The following is a 20,732-nucleotide window of genomic DNA, read 5'->3' as shown; positions in this document are numbered from 1 at the left end:
ATGAGATAAGAATAGGGTGCTACAAAAGAAAAAAAAGGCATTCACAGATTAGAATAAGCACCCTTGATAGTTGAAAGGATAATAGCAAAAACGGAAACCCCAATAGAAGGATCGGGAGATATAGTTTTCAGGGATTCCAGTCCATGGAAACAGTCTCAGAACCCAGTAGAGACTATTTGACGAGATACTCTCTGAAAGTGGAACAGAAAACAAAGTTTGGAAAATGGAAAGAAAAGATAAGAAAATCAAGGCTATTTCAGAAATTTCCACATCTGAACAATAGATGAAGAAACAGAAGTGAATTAATGTTCTGTGAATGTGGTCGGGTAGTGTTGTTTTGTTGTTGTTGGGCTTTTGTGTGTGTGTGTCTCTTTTGGTGGGTGGGGTTGGGCTAAAGAAACAGAGGTGAATTAATGTTAAAGAAGGAATTCAAGACAAGGTCCCAGAACTGAAGGACTCAATTTTTCACAAAGTATCCAGACACAGAATGAAAGGGACGAAATGTAACAAAGAGATGATGCCAAGATTTTTTAGAGAGAAGTTGATAAGACTACTCATGCAAGTTCAAGAATCTAATTGAGCTCAGGCTTATCAATAGCAACATTGGGAACTGGAAGACAATCGAGCAATGCTCTCAAGATTCTGAGGGAATTTTGAGAGAATAATTCCAGCTTAGAATTCTCTAGTTGAAAATTAATTAAGAAGGTAAATTCTTAAAACATAAATTAAGAAGGTAGAATGAAGACACTTTGGGGCACTCAAAAACTTCAAAAAATTATTTTCCACACCCCTCTTTTTAGGAAACTACAAAGCAATGCATCTCATCAAAATATGGGCATACACCAAGAAGAAAGTCATGGGATCCAGGAAACACAAAGTCAACAAAAAAAGAGAGGTGAAAGAGTTAACTGCGAAGATAAAAGGGGTCTTGAGTGAGCGTCCAGGTCGGATTAGAGACAGTCAGAAGCTCTGGGAAAGATTTCTTTTAAAAATGTGTTAACCTGAAAAATACAAGATGTATTGGGTGAACTGAGAGGAGGTTACAACTGAGAATGAGTTTGGGGGCTATACGACTGTGGAAAATAAACACAATGAAACCCAAGCAAATGAACAAACAAAAATAATTATGAACTCCAGGGAAAATGAGATTTTCAGCAAGGGAGAGCTCTTGACTTAGCCATGAGTATTGAATTTCTGTCATGTTGATGTAACACTAAATATGTATAATACAAGTTGTGATATTGGGAGGTTGTGAGGACAAGAATAGGCATGTGAGTAGGGTAGTGAAAAAGAGATAAATCATTATCTTCTGCCGTGGGAAGTCAACGGATAATGCTTAAAGCTACAAAATGAAGCAACGTAAACATTTTTTTTAAATGTTTATTTCGTTTTGAGAGGGAGAGCAATGTAAGCATGTTTATAATAGACATACACTGAAAGAATAAGGGGAAAGAGTTGCAATTGTCTGGGAGGTAGGAAATTGGGAAAGGGGGTCATGATATGTTGCTTTTTTTCTAACAAGGCTTGGACAGACTATGTGACGTTATGCTATTGAATAACTTTGTTTTAAAAGGAACTACATTTAAAAAGATATGGGTTGAATTCAGTTGATCTTATATGCACTTGACCAGTCCCATTTCTTTCCTCACAGTGTCCTATAGTTGCTTCTACAAAGTATTTGCAAAGTTTCACTGCGCTGAAAAATAGACTCTACACACAAGTGACCATGATCCATGACTCATTTAGAGTATTGTGCCCACCAAGTCCATTATATTTTATTTTTATTTTAATAATACTTCTATTATAAAACAGTACAGTGCACATATCATTATAGAATAATCTAAAAGCAGAGATGAGGGTGTCTGGGTGGCTCAGTCAAGTAAGTGTCAGACTCTTTTGATTTCGGCTCAGGTCCTGATCCCAGGATCATGGGATCAAGCCCCACATCAGGCTCTGTGCTGAGTATGGAGTCTGCTTGGGATTCTCTCTCTCTCCCTCTCTCTCTCTCTCTCTGTCTGTCTCTCCCTCTGCCCCTCTCCCCCACTTGTGTTATCTCTCTCTCAAATTAAAAATAAAATAAAATAAAATAAATGCAGAGTTGAAAAGAAGAAGGAAAATAAAAATAAACCTTAGTAAGCCTCCGAGAAATACTTATTAATATTTCATTGAAGTCCTTTTCAGATTTTTTAAAAAAATGTAATCATACAGATTTGCATCTTATTTTATTTTTTTACTCAGAAAAAAATCATAAACATACCTTTATATTAAGACATACCCGTGTCACAAACAACTCAATCTAACTTTGGATTTTTAACTTACCTTGGGCTTTTTTCCCCCTTTCTATTATAATCATCGTTGCATTAAACATACCTTGAGCTAAAAATTTTGTGTGTATCCTTCATTTAACTTGGGACAATTTTCTAGAAGCTGAATTATGTAGTCCAAATGAATGCACGCAAATTTTTAGAATAAAATGCTAAACAGGCACAATTTCAAAATCTGTATTTAGAAAAGTAGATTTACACATAACATATATGTAAATTGATGAAATTGTAAGGCGAATGTCATGAAATCATCATTCAGGTCAAGAATTAAAACACTACTGGGGCTCCTGGTGGCTCAGTTGGTTGAGCGACTGTTCAGGATGTCACTGTTGTGGGATCAAGCCCCACATTGGGCTCTGTGCTGAATGTGGCATCTGCTTGGGATGCTCTCTCTCTCTCTCTCTCTCTCTCTCTCTGCCCCTCCTCTGCTCATCCATGCATGCTCTCTGTCTCTGTCTCTCAAAAAAAAAAAAATAACAATTAAGAAATGAAACACTACTAATGCTCTAAAACATCCCCTAAACCCAGACACATGTCCTTCTCTAATCTCACCTTCATTCTTTGTCCAGAGGTAAGTGTTATCATGACTTTCGTAGTAATCATTAACTGGCTTTTCTTTATAGTTATAGTATCTATGCATGCAGTCTTGTTAGATTTGAATTTACATGAATGAAATATACTGTATTCCTTTGTGTCCTGCTCATTCTATTAAATATTCTGTTTGTGAGTTTCAACCATATATTTGCCTGTGACTGTAGATCATTTATTTTTACTGAACTGTAGTGTATTTGATTACTTGAGTAAATTTTTCAAAAAGAGACCAAATAAGGAACATACAGAAATTAATAAAAAGGGTAATAAGATGAATGTAAACCATTTCCCATAAAGTTGAAACTGGAATAAACCATTTGGGGGAACAGGAGAGTTTTTTTCTTATAGGTGAATTACCGTATGAAGACAGTGCATGAACTCATACTGTCTGATTCTGGATAACAGAATAAGTTTCTGTAGAAACTACAGTCTGATTCCACTTCAGTATAGGAATAATGTTTCTAACAATTCAAGTCATCTGAACAGGAAATATGCTGCTTTGGGGGTCATGAATCCCCTGTTGCTGGAAGCTTGGGTGCAGCGGCCAATGGATGGCTCAAAGACCAAAGATACAAATGGAACTCCTGCCTGGGGTAGAAATTGGATTAGATGTTTACTAAGGCTCTTTTCATCTTCAGAATTCTTCTTCTCTGTGTCTTCTTCGGATATTGGAGGTGACTTTCAAAATCTGATAACATGATGTGTGCAGAGAACCTATTATCCAAGGGATTGGTGAGCAGCTGTTTTCAATTTCCACTGTTGACAGACCAAAAGGAAATGGCCTTTGGTTGCAGCAGTGGAAATGTCAGAGGAGAGGAAACATGAACAGTGGGGGTCTGACACAGTGGAATAATCGCTGGAGATTTTTAAAAGATTGACATGTGTCTTTCTCGAATGATCTAGGCACACAACGCCATTCAACGTGGTGAGGCGATGTACCCATCAACTTGCGAAAATTTTTGTAAACAATTATATTAAGAGCCAATGCTCATTGCCATTCCGAACAACTTCCTGTGGGCTGTGGCTCCACTTTCCATAAGACTCCAGTCACTAGAAATAGCCTCATACCCCAGTAAGAGCGAGATTGATTATTTAGATGGAATATCCCTTTGCTTGGCAAGCCCTGTTTCTCTAACCGATTAAGAAAGTGGAGTCCAGAAAAGTAGAGTGCTTTGCCTAAAGTCCCACCCTCAATTTACTGCAAGAAAGAAAGAAAGAAGAAGAAAGAAAGAAAGAAAGAAAGAAAAGAAAGAAAAGAAAAGAAAAGAAAAGAAAAGAAAAGAAAAAAAAGAAAAGCCATATCTTTTTTTTTCTCATCATATTGCTTCTGTCTCCCCAGTTATGGCCATCGACTAATATCTTGAGAATCCACAGATTTGGTACAGACAACTGTCACTGAAAGGAAATCGCACCTCTCATGCACTTGACAAAATCCTATGGCAATCCCAATTTAATTGCTTTCTAAATTTTCTTTAGGAAAAAAATCATACTTACATTTTTGTCTATGTTTGAATATTTGCGAATATCTTAAATGGACTAAACAGTGAGAACTCAGAATGAAAATTATTATAAATCGTGATGATAGGGTATGAAGCTGGGAGGTATTAGATAATTGTAACCTTCTTCCATGGATGAGAAAACTAAGCTTAATTCTTGCATCATTTCATTGAACATTTCATAGAGCAAGTTAGTAAACTTCCCCCCACCACTCCAAATCTCATTCATTCATTCATTCATTCAGTGGCATAACTGGGTCCTACTATGTGTCCCACATGGTCAAAACTGACGTTGAAGACAATTGATTTCCTCTTCAGAATGCATAAAATTCTCACAAATCCTTATTTTGATTTAGATAATAGATATTATTTAGATAATATTTATTTTTATTATTTATAAATATATTTATATTTATATTTATAAATAAATATTTATATTTATTATTTAGATAATAGAATTATCTATTAGGATGATGTAACTGTAACCGATTGTCTATTTTACTTAATTTACCTTATCTCTGGGAAATATATTTTTATCCTGCCTAGCTTACTATTAGCGCAAGCTTGCGTCATGATGCCGCGTGTAAAATATGAAGCGAAATTTAATCATGATATTGAAATTATTTTATAGACCGTTTCATTGATAGCTAAAAAAACCCAGCAGCTAATGCATTCGTGCATTTCATATCATTTAATTCATTTGTACACTTACAACTCATAAAGAAATGTTATATAAAGCGATACACTCATTTGTAACAGTCTTGGTTAGTATTGCATCTATCTAAATTCCATTTTCATTGTATTTGTTTTTAATGGGCAAAGGAGCTATTAAATTGGAAAATACAGAATGGGGAGTAACAAAATTAAAAGGCACCAAAGTTCTTAACTTCTGGCTAAGAAAACATTTTCATGTTTACATTTTGAGAGTCAGCATGTGTGGCTGGAAGGATTCTGAGGATGCCCCGGGGATTCCTGTCCTCTGGTTATTGGATCCAAAGCTAATCTAGATACTGCTGTGATGGGATTTTTGAGACGGAATTCAGTTACTAATCAGCCCACTTTAAAAAGGGAGATTATCCTGGATTATCAGAACGGGTCCAGTATAATCCCACGAGACCTTAAATGACAAAAAGGAAGGCAGGAGAGGGTGAGGGGTGGTGAGGGCAAGGGGAGGTCAGACGGATTCCGAGGGGGGAGAGAGAGAGATTCCTCCCTGCCTCCGCCATTGCTGGTTGCCGGCTTTCAGATGGTAGAAGATGCCATGAACTAAGGGAGCGTATGGAAGCTTCCAGAAGCCTGGACAGCCAGCGAGCAACCAAGGACCTCAGTGCTGCAGCCTCAAGGAACCGCCTTCAGCCAACACCCGAATGAGCCTGGAAGCAGATTCATTCCTAGAAGCTCCCAACCGTAACATAGTTTCATCTTTGTGAAACCTGAAGCGGAGAAACCAGCTGAGCCCGCATGGATTTCGGATCTACCAACCGGGAGATAATAATTTTGTTTTTAAGCTGGTAGTGATTTGTTTCTACAGCAATAGAGAACGAATACTGAATGTACAAAAATAGACTGCTAAGGCGTCAACAGAAAGAACCAATATACTAAGAGGAAAAAAAATGAGGAAAAAGACAAGGAACTGAGAATGTTACTTTTTGGGGCTCTTGGGTGGCTCAGTCTGCTGAGCGTCTGACTTCAACTCAGGTCATGATCTCGCGGTCCGTGAGTTCGAGCCCCGTGCCGGGCTCTGTGCTGACAGCTTAGAGCCTAGAGCTGATTCAGATTCTCTGTCTCCCCCTCTCTCTGCACCTCCCCTGCTTGCACTCCGTCTTTCTCTCTCTCAAAAATAGACATTGAAAAAAAGAATGTTACTTTTTTTTTTTTTTTTTTTCTGAGAGTACATGTACAGAGCCACAGTGTGTGGCAACTTTTCTGTTAGGACTGGAGTCAACCAGTGCTTTGGGGCAGTCAGTACTGTACTTCTAGGCACGACCCAGGCCACCTCACACTTCTTTTCCAGGCTGCGGGCGACTATGCCAGAACTTAATTAGTAGGGTGCTAAGTCTTAAGACTTTGGAAGCAATTTTGCAATTTATGAGGCCAAGTAGGTTTAGATTTCGCACACGCGTGTGCGCGCGCACACACACACACACACACACACACACATCCTTGGAGAATCTATTCTTAAGGATGCACAGACTGCAAGTAAACGCTTTATGGCTAATTTTGGTTGGTTGGTCAAATATGGAATCTAGGCATGTTCATGGCAGTCAATTGTCCAGTGCGTGACATATGAGGTATCTTAGCATGTGCCAACTCCGTGACCTGGGGCAACTCACCTAATGCCTGTGTTTTAGTTTTACTCACTTGAAAAATGGGGGTCCAAGTACTACCTAGCCTGGGGCGTATTATCAGAAAGACGTGAGTCAATAGATACACGGTGTCCAGAACAGTCCTTGGCACGTAGTAAGCGCGGTGTACCATCTGTACTGTTATTTTGAACTTCTTAAAGGGGTGGGAACTCAAATGTAAGGAGTCGGTCTTTGTTCTGTATGGACAAGGCTGCTGTGATGTGTGCTACCGTGTATAGGAAAAAGAATCTTTCAGAGCAAGGAAAGCTCAGGGAAGCCTTCCTGGAAAGTGACATTTTAACTGGACTTTCCCATAGGCAGGATTCTCTAAGAGAAATGGGAGGGTTGGGTGAGAAGGGCAGTCCATCAGCATAACACAGACAGACCTCTTGGCCTCCTAGAATCTGGCGGGGAGCCCACAAATTCTGATTTCATGAACTTTGACCATGCGGGTAACAACAAAGCATGCTTTCTCAATAACCTCACATAGGGCTACCAGTCCTCATTTTGACTCTTATGGTGTTGTTATTATTCATTGACAATATTACCGCCTTAAGAAATCGTTGAACACGTTCAGTGGTTTTCACACTGGGCTAATTCCATGATTCCAGGGAATTTGTTTGAACCTGTTTCAACAGTCAGATTTCCTTTTTGAGTTACTAAATTCACTCAACTGCGAGTAAAATTTTCACAATGCATCATTTAAGAGGCAAACAGAAAATTCTGATGTCGTCTGTACCATAGAAGCTATCTTGAAAATGTATGTGGGAATATTGTTATTAATGCCTTGCATGTATTATTTCCTCTCCTGCTTTTCCAGCTCAGTGTAATGGATCGGGGCAGGGCGGGGGGGGGGGGGGGGGGGGAGAGGGGGTGGGGGTAGGTGCATCTGGGGGAGGTAGGTATGGATCTGGGGGGGTAGGTAGGGATCTGGTGGGGGGGGAAGGGGGAGGTCACAGTTGCCAGTCACTTGTTCATCTCAACATTGTGCCACAGACTGGGTGTCATTATGTAATTCCTAATTTATTGGGGCCTTTTGATTGGAGCATTTTCCCTCACCCTGGCATCTTCGATGTCTTACTGACTCATTTCTTTCTCACACTCCATGCCTTCTTCAGAAAACTACAATCCTATTTAACCAGGTTTAGCTGAGATTCTGTTGACACAGAATGTCTCAAAGTGAATTATACTTCAATTCCTTCATCTTCGGTATTCACATGAGATTAATGATAAAGATAAATGAAATTACAATGGTGAGACTTGTAAGAGGCTAATGGATATTAATATTTTTAAACAAAAATATGTACTAGGGGTATATATTGGCACAGAAGTACCCTTGAACTAGAGTTTCTGTGTTGGAGAGATTTGAAAGCCTTTTTTTCTTTATAATGCTAAGAGATTCCAAGAAAGAAGCACTTTTTTATTACCAAGTGGAATTAATGCTGTCAAATTATTATATTGATGACTCTAATCCAAAGCTTCAAAGCGTTTTCTAAATCAAGTGTGAACACCGAGATACTAAGCTCACATTCAGGCACTGCTAGAAATTACTGTGGTGCAGTTTGGAGAACAATGTTTTCTGTTTTCCCTTCATCCAAATGTGCTAAAGTGGACTGACAGCATGGGGTCAGGCTCAAAGCCACAGCTTTTGGAAATGTTGGAGAAAAACAGAGTTACCAGGAAAATTGTGTGCTGGAAGCTTAAATTCATTATTGCTTTCTTAAAAGACATTTCCGTCGGTGACTGGTTTGGTTGATTTTGGATTTTTTCCTTTTAGTTTCTAGGCCTGATAAAGACATAATTTATCAGCAAAAGAACCCGGATTTCTAATTCTCGTTCTATTTCTGCGACAGAATGAATTGGTGTTAATCTGGGTTGCGGTGGGCATAATGAGCGTGTGTTAATTCACATAGGCTTTCGTTCTGTACTTTTAATAGTACAGCTGTAGTGTTAGCAAGAACAAAACTGGAGGATAAACCCGAAAAAAATCAAAAGTTCCTTCCTTCTTTCCCTTCCCTCTCCCTACCGTCCTCCCTCCCTTCCTTCGGACCTTCCTTTCTTCCCTCTTTTCTTGAACTGCGTTTCATGATCGTCGTGATCGTTGGTATTGAAGTTAAAGAGAAAGTGGTTAAATATTTATCATGGCTCCTGAAACCATTTGTTTCTATTGACAACACCTTTGCCCCAGTGATGTGGTCTTCTCGCCAAAGCGTTCCTTCTTTTTTTTTGCCACTAACGCAACCAAAAATGAATCACTTTAATTGGAAAAATGTAAACCAGCTCCTAACTGCCCTCCCGGGGCAGGCATTCAAGGAGATAACATTTACCTCTGATATTTTTTAAAAGCTGGTATTTGCTGTTGCAAGCAGTCTTGTTATCAGGGCATGACTTCAGTCTGGTCACTCATTATCAGGTGTTCATAGTCAGCCTGAGGCAGATGTGCCCACACCACACGCCCTGCCCCCCAGGAGGGCTCCCTCAAGTCCCTTTCATCCAAACCCAGCTCAAATGCAGTCGTCAAGAGTGCTTACCTACTCCCCCCAAAATGCTTGTAAACTGGAAATGTCAGACTTGGTGCTATTGAAAGACCCCAAGAGAACTGCGTGGGGGCTCAGAAAGGACACCACCAAGCGCACAGGAGACTGTTAGAGCCACTTTGCAGGTTTCGGGGTGAAGCAGAAGCAGTTACCAAACCGGAAGTAATCCCCCCATGGCTTCCGGGAAACCCAAATCCAACAGCGCTGAAGCTGAAGGACGACTTTGCTGACAAGACGAAAGGGATGCAGGTGGGCAGATAGGCAGGGCAGGAATCTCGGCCCCCTGAGATAGTCACCCTTTTGTTTCCCTGTGGGGAATTGGGCCCCCACCCTGGAGAAATTCAGTCTAGTGTGAGGAAGGCAGGCGTTCATAGTCATACATTTTACCTAAAGATATGGCTGCAGCAGGACTGCAGTGAGAAAGCGTTTCTCCTTCCCTGGGAAGAGTAGCCCAGGGCCACGAACAAAGCTTCTCCCTCTCCCCCAGGGCTGACCTTCAATGCGTACGACTCAGTGGATAGTAATAACCAGAAGAAGCAGACTGAGCTAGAATTACAAATTATACCTGGACCGGACCACTTACTCACTCAGCTGGATTAAAAAGGGAACCCTTTTGTGGGAGTTAAGATGTGTATGTGGGTGCACGGGGCTTCATTGACGCTCGCCTTTCTGACACCATGCATGTAGGAATTTCTTATTTTTATTTTTTATGGCGGCAAAGGAAAAGAAGGAGGGAAAACTGTTCTGGAGACACGTTTGGGAGACAGTATAGCCGATTATTTCCTTAGGCGTAATATTCTAACTAGCTGCTGGGCTGACGTCATGCTGAATTCTGAAGAAATTTCCCGCATGTTACCCCATTTAGGGACTGAATTGGGCTCATAGTTTGATAGTGGCAGAAATCACAGCGTGGAAGTTGAAGTCAAGCTCAGTCGAAGCGGTCAGGTGGGTGACCATGATGTGTAGAATATTTAAATACCCTACAGTGTATATTATTATCATAAATGTGTCAAGAATTGGCTGAAGACTGACCTCCTCCAGGAAGCCCTAATCGTTAGTACTCCCCTCCCAACCCCAACAGGCAGGCATTCCATGCCTCTTTCCAATATTTTTCCCTTCCTTCTTCCTATTCACGGCCTAGGCTTGTGGTTTTGGTGCTTACTTAGGTGGGTAATGCTTGGCTGGATCAGAATTTCTTAAAAACCAGGTCAGCTTCCTGGTTTTTAATTGCCTTTGGCCTACTCACTAGCACCAAGCATTGTATGCTAATTCTCCTTTTGAAGGATCCTGATTTTTTTTTTTCTTTTTCAACGTTTATTCATTTTTGGGACAGAGAGAGACAGAGCATGAACGGGGGAGGGGCAGAGAGAGAGGGAGACACAGAATCGGAAACAGGCTCCAGGCCCTGAGCCATCAGCCCAGAGCCTGACGCGGGGCTCGAACTCCCGGACCGCGAGATCGTGACCTGGCTGAAGTCGGACGCTTAACCGACTGCGCCACCCAGGCGCCCCAAGATCCTGATTTTTTTTTATATGAAATTGATTGTCAGAATCGTTTCCATACAATACCCAGTGCTCATCCCAACAGGTGCCCTCCTCAATGCCCATCACCAGCTTTTCCCTCCCCTCTACCCCCCCATCAACCCTCAGTTTGTTCTCAGTATTTAAGAGTCTCTTATGGTTTGCCTCCTTCCCTCTCTGTAACTTTTTCCCCCCTCCCCCTCCCCCCTGGTCTTCTGTTGAGTTTCTCAGGATCCACATAAGAGTGAAAACATATGGTATCTGTCTTTCTCTGCCTGACTTATTTCACTGAGCATAACACTCTCCAGTTCTATCCACATTGCTACAAAAGGCCAGGTTTCATTCTTTCTCATTGCCAAGTAGTTTTCCATTGTATATATAACCACATCTTCTCTATCCATTCGTCCGTTGATGGACATTTAGGCTCTTTCCATAATTTGGCTGTTGTTGAAAGTGCTGCTATAAACGTCGGGGTACAAGTGCCCCTATGCATCAGCACTCCCGGATCCCTTGGGCAAATTTCTAGCAGTGCTATTGCTGGGTCATAGGGTAGATCTGTTTGGAATTCAGGACCCTGATTTTTTTTTTTTTTAATTTTTTTTTTCAACGTTTTTTATTTATTTTTGGGACAGAGAGAGGCAGAGCATGAACGGGGGAGGGGCAGAGAGAGAGGGAGACACAGAATCGGAAACAGGCTCCAGACTCTGAGCCATCAGCCCAGAGCCCGACGCGGGGCTCGAACTCACGGACCGCGAGATCGTGACCTGGCTGAAGTCGGACGCTTAACCGACTGCGCCACCCAGGCGCCCCAGGACCCTGATTTTTAAGAAGGTTCTTATTTTATTTTTTATTCTTGATAACATTGTTTATTGTTTTGATAAGATTAAGCTGACTTTCCCTTATTTCCAGGTAAGAGATAATTGACACTTCTAAATAATGGAGTATTGTATTCTCCTGGACCCAGAACTAAAGCTTCGAATAAAACCAGTTATGATTTCCAACTTGATGGAAGTAACATAAGGACCATTGTAGTACTTTTAATTTAGAGCAAGGAGGGGAAGTTGGCTTGGTGATTGAAGAAAATGAGCATCTACAAACGTTAAGTATTTCAGAGATTAAAGTCCCTAAATCCCTAGATTTGACAAAACTGGTAGGCAAAAATTTAAGTGAGTTGGTTATAGAGTTGCGATTATATATATATATATATATATATATATATAATGACTTAAGTTTTAAAGCAGTTTTAGAGTCACAGCAAAATTGAGAGAAAGGTACTAAGATTTTCCCCTGTCCTCTCCCTGCACTACCTTATAGGGTTTTTGCTTTTTGTATTTTGGGTACTTCCCGAAATAAGCTAGGCAGAACTTGGTAAAAATGGAGGAAGAAACCCAATGACTTTACACGTGTCAGAACCTTCAGAGATTGAAGATAGCATGGAGTGTGGCTATGGGAGAGGGTTCATTTTCATATACATGGAAACCAGGGCAATGCCTTCATATATAATCTGTGGTTTCTGAAATAGCATTCTTTAGCAGCTCTACAATATCACTGTTTTTATGTAGAGCAAGTGACCCTTGTAGTTATCTTTTGATTTAATTGCTTCATCTTTTTATTTTTTTTAATGTTTATTTATTTTTGAGAGAGAGAGAGAGACAGAGCATGAGCAGGGGGCGTGCAGAGAGAGAGGGAGACACAGAACCCGAAGCAGGCTCCAGGCTCTGAGCTGTCAGCACAGACCCTGACGTGGGGCTCCAACTCATGAGCCGTGAGATCATGCCTGAGCTGAAGTCGGATGCTTAACTGACTGAACCACCCAGGCGCCCCATTTTTGTCTTTAGGAAGTGCTTGGTTTTTAAGAAATGGGCAGCCGCTTTATAAAATTGCATTTCTTACGAAAGCAATTTATTAACCCACTAAACTTAAGTCTTTGAAAATAAATTGCTTGATTTCCTTATAACAACAACAAAAAGATAGAAGCAGCATTCCCGATGCCTGCAAAATGTAAATTAGTAGAAGAGGTGGCTTCCAGTTAAGTGTGGGAGAATGAGTATGCCAATGGACAATGGCCAGGCCATATAGGACAACTGAACTCTGACCCACAGCCTCTGTAGCAACTGGCCCAGAAAGGCCACGACTTGGTCAGTGACTGTCAGCTTCCCTGTTTTTGCCACTCCCACCCCATTTCAACTCAAGGACCAACCCGAGAAAGGCAAGCTGCCCAAACCAATCACATAATACATGCTGCTCTGGTGAGCCCGCCTCCAGCTACCCCAGACCAACAACCTCTAATCAGGGCCTTCCTAAAGGCTTTCCTTTTGTCCACCATAAAGCTTTCCCACTCCCTTGGCTGCCTTGAGCCTCTGCCAAATGCAAGTGATAGCGGTTGACTCCCTCGCTGTAACAAGATCTGAGTGAACAGTCTCAGTTCTCATTGGGGTAGTCTTTGTTTATTTCCCCAAACGGAAAATATGTAGTAGAATTCGAAGTGTTTGAAAACCAGCTGAAAGAATTCTCGGTCATCTCGGAAGACAGGGCCGTGTGCTATATTATCCACTGCAATACTAAGCTTATTTGGCTAATTGCATGACGTTTGCCTACAGTCAATCAATCAACAGATGCTTATTGAGACTTGAGACCCCGCACTCTGTATTTAGTGGCATGAAAGTTACTGACGTTGTATCGGAGCAAGTTGGTATTAAACATCTACCGGCAATCAATTCTGTGTTGAATACCTGCTATGGCTAAGACTTAGGGATCAGCCATTCCTGGAATCGACCTGTGGTTTTGGCGTGTAATGGCTCTCTGACCTTGGGCAAATCACTTTGTTTTCAAATCTCAGAAGACTCACCTTTATAATGGAGAATAAGAAATACCTACCCGATAGGATTTTGCTGTGTATATTAAATTAAATAATTCAGCTAAAATGCCTCGCGATTTGCCTGAGAGTAATAATCGAACACCATGCGACAACGTATTTTACATGCCCATCACTATTTTAAAATGTAAGAGATGAATAAAACATCGTTTCTATCCTTGGGGAAATTGCCTGTTGGACAGGAAAGGATAATATATAGGAAATGTACATGGAGTGGTTAAAGAACTTAGTGAGACAATGCATAATTAAGTGTTGGTTTGGGTGGCACAGTGTTTAAGTGCTCAGAGGTTCGGTAGAGGAGAAATTAATATGGTTTGAGTGGGTTGGAAAGAATTTTCGAAAGAGGAGTCAGTGTGGATCTTGATGACTGGCAAGTTTGGGATAGGTGTAGCAAAAAGCTCCACCCACTTACTGTTAAATCTCCACCTATATCTTACTCAGAATATCACTGTTTAATATTTTTATTTATTTTTGAGACCGAGAAAGAGCACAGGTGGGGGAGGGGCAGAGAGAGAGGGAGACACAGAATCCGAAGCAGGCTCCGGGCTCCGAGCTGTCAGCACAGAGCTGGATGCCGGGCTTGAACTCATGAACCATGACCTGAGCCAAAGTTGGACGCTTAACCAACTGAGCCACCCAGGCGCCCCAGAATATCACTTTTAAGTTTCCCACCGTCCCTGTCAATCTGCGAAGAGCTCATTTGTAAGAAATGGAGAATGGAGGATTTTTATTGGAAGACCGTGGAAATCAAGGATGGCTGGACAGGTAAAACAGATTATGGAGGGTGGCGTTAAAAATCAGACACATACGTGCATTTTGATTTAGGATTTTTTTTTTTTTTAATTTGAGAGAGAGAGAGAGAGATGGAGAGAGAATCTCAAGCAGGCTCCATGATCAGTGTGGAGCCTGATGCAGGGGCTTGATCCCATAACCCTGGGATCATGATCTGAACCCAAATCAGGAGTCGGTCGCTCAACTGACTAGCCACCCAGGTGCCCCCAATTTAGGTATCTTAAGAAAGGGGAAGGCAATGGATGCTCTTTAAAGAAGTTTGCTTTAGGGATGCCCGGGTGGGCTCAGTTTTAGTTGAGCGGCCAAATTTCGATTTTGGCTCAGGTCATGATCCCAAGGTCACAGGATCTAGCCCCACCTCTGGCTTTGCACTGTGTGTGTGAGATTCTCTCTCTCTCCCTCTGCTCCTCTCGCCTGCTTTTGTGCTACCTCTCTCTCTCCAAAATGAAATTAAGAAAAAAAAAAAAAAGGAAGTTTGATGTAGCTGCAGGCTGGTTTAGCAGAAAGGTCAGGGATACTGGAAAGTCTTAAATTATCTGGCCGTGTGGTGATCCCATCTTGAGTTAAGATGGTTGTGGAAGAAATGGGGAAGGGAAGCTTTTCAGAGGAAGAATATCTAGGACTCGGCAAGTAAATGGTTGTGGGGAATTAAGTAACACTAATAATTACCACTTATTAGCACTTGCTATGTGGGAGGTATTACATACAAGAAATGGCCTTTACATAAGTATCTGGCAAAAAAAAAAAAAAAGGAGGTTGTACACCAAATTCAAAGCAGCTTTCTTGAAAATGGTAGGCATATTACCTCTGCGAGTGTGCAAAATACGAAGTTTACGGTTTGCTAACTTTGTGTGGCACTCTTTAGCAGTTTAGTAGAATACTGAATTCAAGTCTTTATTAAATAAGTAAATGCACTTATCTATAAATATCAATTAATATTAACCTTTAATAACTTACAACGTAGGTTACTAATACTTAACCTTTAGTCAAATGTGAAATTAGAAATACTGTGGGAGTGGACACTGCACTCCCCTGAGCGCCAGAGACTGCACTTCTAGAACCTTCCATCACTTACCAGTTGGCCCTTCACAACTGGCTCGTTGCCACCGCATGTCCTACTGTGAGAATTCTGCGCTGGATAATGTCAATTCTCTCAGCCTGGTTGACCTTAACGTGGTGGTTATAAACCAAGATATTTTCTTCTTATTGAGTGTTTCCATTGAGTCGTTTCGTTGAAACAGTTTCTCTTGTTTTGTGGCAAATTATTGTGCAATTTCAAATGGACTTACTAACTCCATGGCTTGGGTATTTTCAAGACTGCTTTATCTCTATTTTTAACAATAAGGATGTAAGTGCTATGAACTCCTAACATACAGCAGGCTCTGTGCTTGACGTTCTGTATACTTTATCTCATTTAATACTCACAATAATGCTGTAAGGCTGACTTTATGATCCCTATATTCTGACGTGTAAATTGAGGCTCAGATTGGTTACAATGACGGGGTCAATGGCACATGACCAATAAAGGGTAGAATCAGGATTCGAACCCAGATTTACCTGACTCCAAAACCATTCCCTCCACCCTATACTTCTACTGAAAGAAGACCTAAAATTATAGATGAGTCCAAGTTCTACATGGAATGGCCATTGCCAGGGAGAGGGAAGCCAGGAAGGAAAAATGACTTGAGTCACTAATATAATATATGTTGCATATGATATATACAATATAGTATATACGTAAACTTGGCCAGGAGCTGGCAAATTTCATTTAGAATGTGATCAGTTTGGGGTGATGAGTAAACACCCAAATAGAAAGTTACTCTGGGATATTACTTTCGTACACTAAATTTTCAAATAACATATGTCAAGACAATGGCAACATCCAACTATCAGGAGATGTTTTGTAACCAGTATGGACTTCCTCAGAGGGAAGATACACACCAGGAAGCGTTCCTTTCTTGTCAGACTTGCAATTACCCACAAGAATACCTGCCCACTCTTTCCCTCTTTTCCTTTAGCTCTGGCAGCGTTTCCTACCTTTGCGTCTTTTACCTGCATTTGAGGTAGTTATTGCTATGTTAAGTCCCACAGGCTTTGCAGGTTTTATTCAAATCCAAGAATGATGTAGGACTGATTCGCTGGGTTATTCTCATCTGAAAAGAACCAAGGGAGTCAGAAGAGAGATTCAGTTCAATAGTTGCTATAAGAAAATAAGCCGGCTGGAGAAGTTCTCAGATTAAATCTAATTCAACATTACTTAGGAAAAAAAAATCCCATTGGGGACATAATTCAGCAGCAAGGCTCAGACTGGAATGCTTTGCTATGCCAAACAAATTCAAGGTACGCCACCACTTTGAAAAGAAAGAGTTGCCGGTAAAGCCCGTGCTCAGTAACACTGAACAGGGCTAGTTTTATACAGATGTGGAAAGGCTCTTGCCTCACGCAACATTCATAGGATGAGTTGATCAAAGTGGGATGTATGAAAATATCTTTTGGGGGATGAGCGTTTTATGGGAAGTTGGGGTTCATTCTTTAGTTTTATTTTATTTTATTTTTTTTAATGTTTATTTATTTTTGACAGAGAGAGAGACAGCATGAGCAGGGGACGGGCAGAGAGAGAGGGAGACACAGAATCTGAAGCGGGCTGCAGGCTCCGAGCCGTCGGCACAGAGCCCGACGCGGGGCTCAAACCCATGAACCCACGAACCGCGAAATGATGACCTGAGCCGAAGTCGGACGCTTAACCGCTTAACCGACTGAGCCACCCAGGTGGCCCACATTATTTCGTTTTAAATTTTTTTTTTTTCAACGTTTATTTATTTTTGGGACAGAGAGAGACAGAGCATGAACGGGGGAGGGGCAGAGAGAGAGGGAGACACAGAATCGGAAACAGGCTCCAGGCTCTGAGCCATCAGCCCAGAGCCTGACGCGGGGCTCGAACTCACGGACCACGAGATCGTGACCTGGCTGAAGTCGGACGCTTAACCGACTGTGCCACCCAGGCGCCCCTCGTTTTAAAGATAAAGGCTCATCATGGAGAAATAAAGAATGTGAAGCCGGTTTGGGAGCTAGTAAAAAAGTAAAAATCACTTCACTCACCTGACCGGAAATTTAAATGAAGTGTATTAGCTGACATATGGTTACAGTAGAATTATCAAGGGCCTAAGTGTTAGAAAAAAACCTGCCTTCAACCCTTTGTTTGCCAAGTAGTCGCTGTATGACTGTGAGTAGTTTACGGACACTTGCTGAGTGAAAAGTATTCTCATATGTAAAAAGGGATAAAATCTGCTTTCTTTTGGGGATTATTGTGAGAACATGACACGAGTACAGCAGAGTATCTGGACCATGTTAGGTCCGTTTCACCCCAGGATCTAGAATCTATGCTTCAGCAAAGTCTGATTAAAGATCAGCCACCTTTTCACTTTCTGATTTCATACCTTTTCCTAGTACCGAAACAGAACGTTGCCGTCACTGACCTTTGGGCCCATCCTGTGAGCCCAGAGATTGGGGAATCCCAAAGGCTTTGATGGCTTCTTCCCACATAACCCCACAGAGGTAAGGGCACTGTGTGGAAGAGAATAGCCTAGAAGTCATAGATGGGCTGAGTTCAACCTGGCTGTTCACCTAATGGGACTTTGATGGGAGGGACCAAAGAGGAGAAAGGCAAGAGGTAACCTAAAATGGGAACTGGAGATACTGAGATGAAGTGCAGAGGTGGGGCTCAAAATAAGAGTGTTCTTCGTGGTTCCTAGAAACACTTGGAGATCTTTGAAAGACTACTGACTGGCGTCTGGGTCAGGGGAGCATCCCAAACCTACCAAACAGGAATTGAAATTTAGGGAAGATACTACGGATGGGCACCCGCATTTTGCATTTTTTTAATGCCTTCTCTCTGCCTTGTAAGAAGGGAAGTATGTTTGTTTCACTACAGGCATCCGATGACTAATTTTAGGTTTGTTGATTCTAAAATGGTTGCACCGTCTTACATGGACATTGGAGTTCCGATGGCCCCACATCCTTGTGAACTCTTCGTATTTTTAGTTTTTGTTTTTGGTTTTTTTTTTAGATCTTCGTTGGGCATGTACTGGTGCCTTGCTTTTGTTTTGATGAGCATTTTCTGAATAATTTGTGATGTGTAGCACCTTTTTATATGCTCATTTTCTCTATGTACTTCTTCTTTGACCTAGTATCTTCTCAGATTTTCCCTCCCCTCCCCGTTTTTGCGTCACTTGTTTTCTTATTGCTAAGTTTTGAGAGTTCTTTCCAGGATGATCTGAGAACATATTTTATGTGATTTCGATTTTGCAAGATGTGTTGAGCTTGTTTCATGGCCCAAGATGAGATGGCCTGGGTTGGAGCTTTGTTGTTGCTATGGTAACTGTCCCTACACCACAGGCTTCAAAATGCTCTGAGATGCTTTCTGTTCAGCATGGGGGTCTGTCTGCTGATTTCTGAGTTTTAGGTCTTTGCATGGCGCCTCAAAAAGATCACTTCAATGCTCTCTTTCTCCAGTTCCCACCCGTTAATATTCTGCTGTTGTCACTCATTATTTCCAGCATGGTAGCTTGGGGCTGAGGGTGTTGGTTTCTGTTGTTTGATTACTCTCCTTCCATTTAGGCTTGAGTAACTTTTCTTGGTTCAGGGGGTGTGAACTCCTTCCCCTCTGCTGGCTGTAGTTGTGAGGCCAGTGTAATTCTGCTCCTTCTCCAGGAATGTTTTCCTCTGTTCCCTTTTTTAATGTTTATTTATTTTTAAGAGAGAGAGAGAGAGAGAGAGAGACAGAGAGTGAGTGGGGGAGGGGCAGAGAGAGAGGGAGACACAGAATCCAAAGCAGGCTCCAGGTTCCGAGCTGTCAGCACAGAGCCTGACACGGGGCTCGAACCCACACACCGCGAGATCGTGACCTGAGCCGAAGTCGGACCCTTAGCAGATTGAGCCACTCCAGCGCCCCCACAGGGAGTGCTTCATAGGGCTCTTTCTGGACTTCTCTGTGAGCAGACAATAGTGTTTGTCCAGAAAGAGTCTGCAAGTGGGAGCAAATTCAATTTCTGCAACCCCTAGGGGGTTCACACTCTCTGGCTGGCCCACACTTGACTCTCACCGGAGTTTTTGAACTCTTCCAGGCTAATAATTTAATTGGCGTCTGGTTCCATCCACCACGCCCAGCTGGGTGTTCCATCTCCCCTCTCCCTGCATTGCCGTGTCTCCTTGGGTTTTAGACCATTTGTTGCTTTTCCACCTCGTTCCCCGGTGGGTTCAAACACAGTTATGAATTTGAAGTGAGTGTGGCTGATTTTGTTGTAAAGGTGGGAGCGAGGCCCTTCTAGCTCTCTGCCTCCTGGGGCAGATACAGGAACTCTTGGCTGTTCATGATTTCCCCGCTGCGCCGTATCCTTTATTCTTTGGGTTTATTTTGCTTAGTTTTTTCGCTCTCTCCCATACTTCACAAGCTATATGCTTGGTTCATTGCAAACAAACAAACTCAAAGAGGTCTATACGATGAGCTACCACTCTTGCTGGACTTCCAAAGCTAATGCGACCGGCCTTACTTTGTGATTATCAGTAGTCCTTCTGTGATGGTATTTTTGATCAGGAGGGTGACTATAAGGAAAACCTTGTACACCCAGTGAACACGATGCGTTGTCTGTCTTGTGGGTTGCTTGATTTCTACTGTTGTCATTGCCTTTGATATTTTATAACACCGCAAGTAACTGAGAGCAACAGAATAATTCTCATCTATAGACACGCAGATTCTGTCCTATGCGGTAGAGAGGTTCAACCCTCTTCCCCAGTCCCCTATGGAAAAACCATGCAAAGGGGGAAAAACCATTTGCATATTCTTTTCAATATCCCTTATCTATAAACGTGTCTACTCTTTGGATTCTTTTTTGAACAGTTATAACAACCGCCTGACTCCCTCACTGATGAACGAACAGGATGAGATTTTTAACACACGTTCAGTTTTATATCTGTATGGGAGCCATGATTTTACCTTTCAATGAGACTTAACATGGTTATGTGTTCATCACGAAGCAATGCTTTGGCTACATTCCACAAGTTTTGTTGCATGCTATGGTAGTTACTGCTCATCTATAAATATTTGATCATTTGCACCATTCTCTCTTCTTTGATCCCTGAGTGACTTAGAATTTTATCAAATGTGTAAATATCTTTTTCCTCTTGCTCTATTTTGTTACCAAGTTCTAACTTATTTACCTTGCGGTCAGAGACTCCATTCTGTATGCTACAATC

At 41.7% G+C, this 20,732-nt stretch overlaps 1 long non-coding RNA gene across 1 annotated transcript; it reads left to right on the top strand.

Annotated features, from left to right (window-relative positions):
* Nucleotides 1-1,481: 1,481 nt before the first annotated feature.
* On the top strand, nucleotides 1,482-19,445 carry LOC125156252 (uncharacterized). The gene is made up of 3 exons (XR_007148510.1): nucleotides 1,482-1,492; nucleotides 7,683-7,689; nucleotides 19,312-19,445. It is a non-coding gene; the product is annotated as an uncharacterized LOC125156252 (long non-coding RNA).
* The last annotated feature ends 1,287 nt before the right edge of the window (nucleotides 19,446-20,732 follow it).

The sequence above is a fragment of the Prionailurus viverrinus genome, chromosome F2 (genome assembly GCF_022837055.1).
Source record: "Prionailurus viverrinus isolate Anna chromosome F2, UM_Priviv_1.0, whole genome shotgun sequence".
NCBI classification, from domain to species: domain Eukaryota; kingdom Metazoa; phylum Chordata; class Mammalia; order Carnivora; family Felidae; genus Prionailurus; species Prionailurus viverrinus.
Note: the sequence above shows the minus strand (reverse complement) of the source record. Positions and strands in the feature narration are given on the sequence as shown.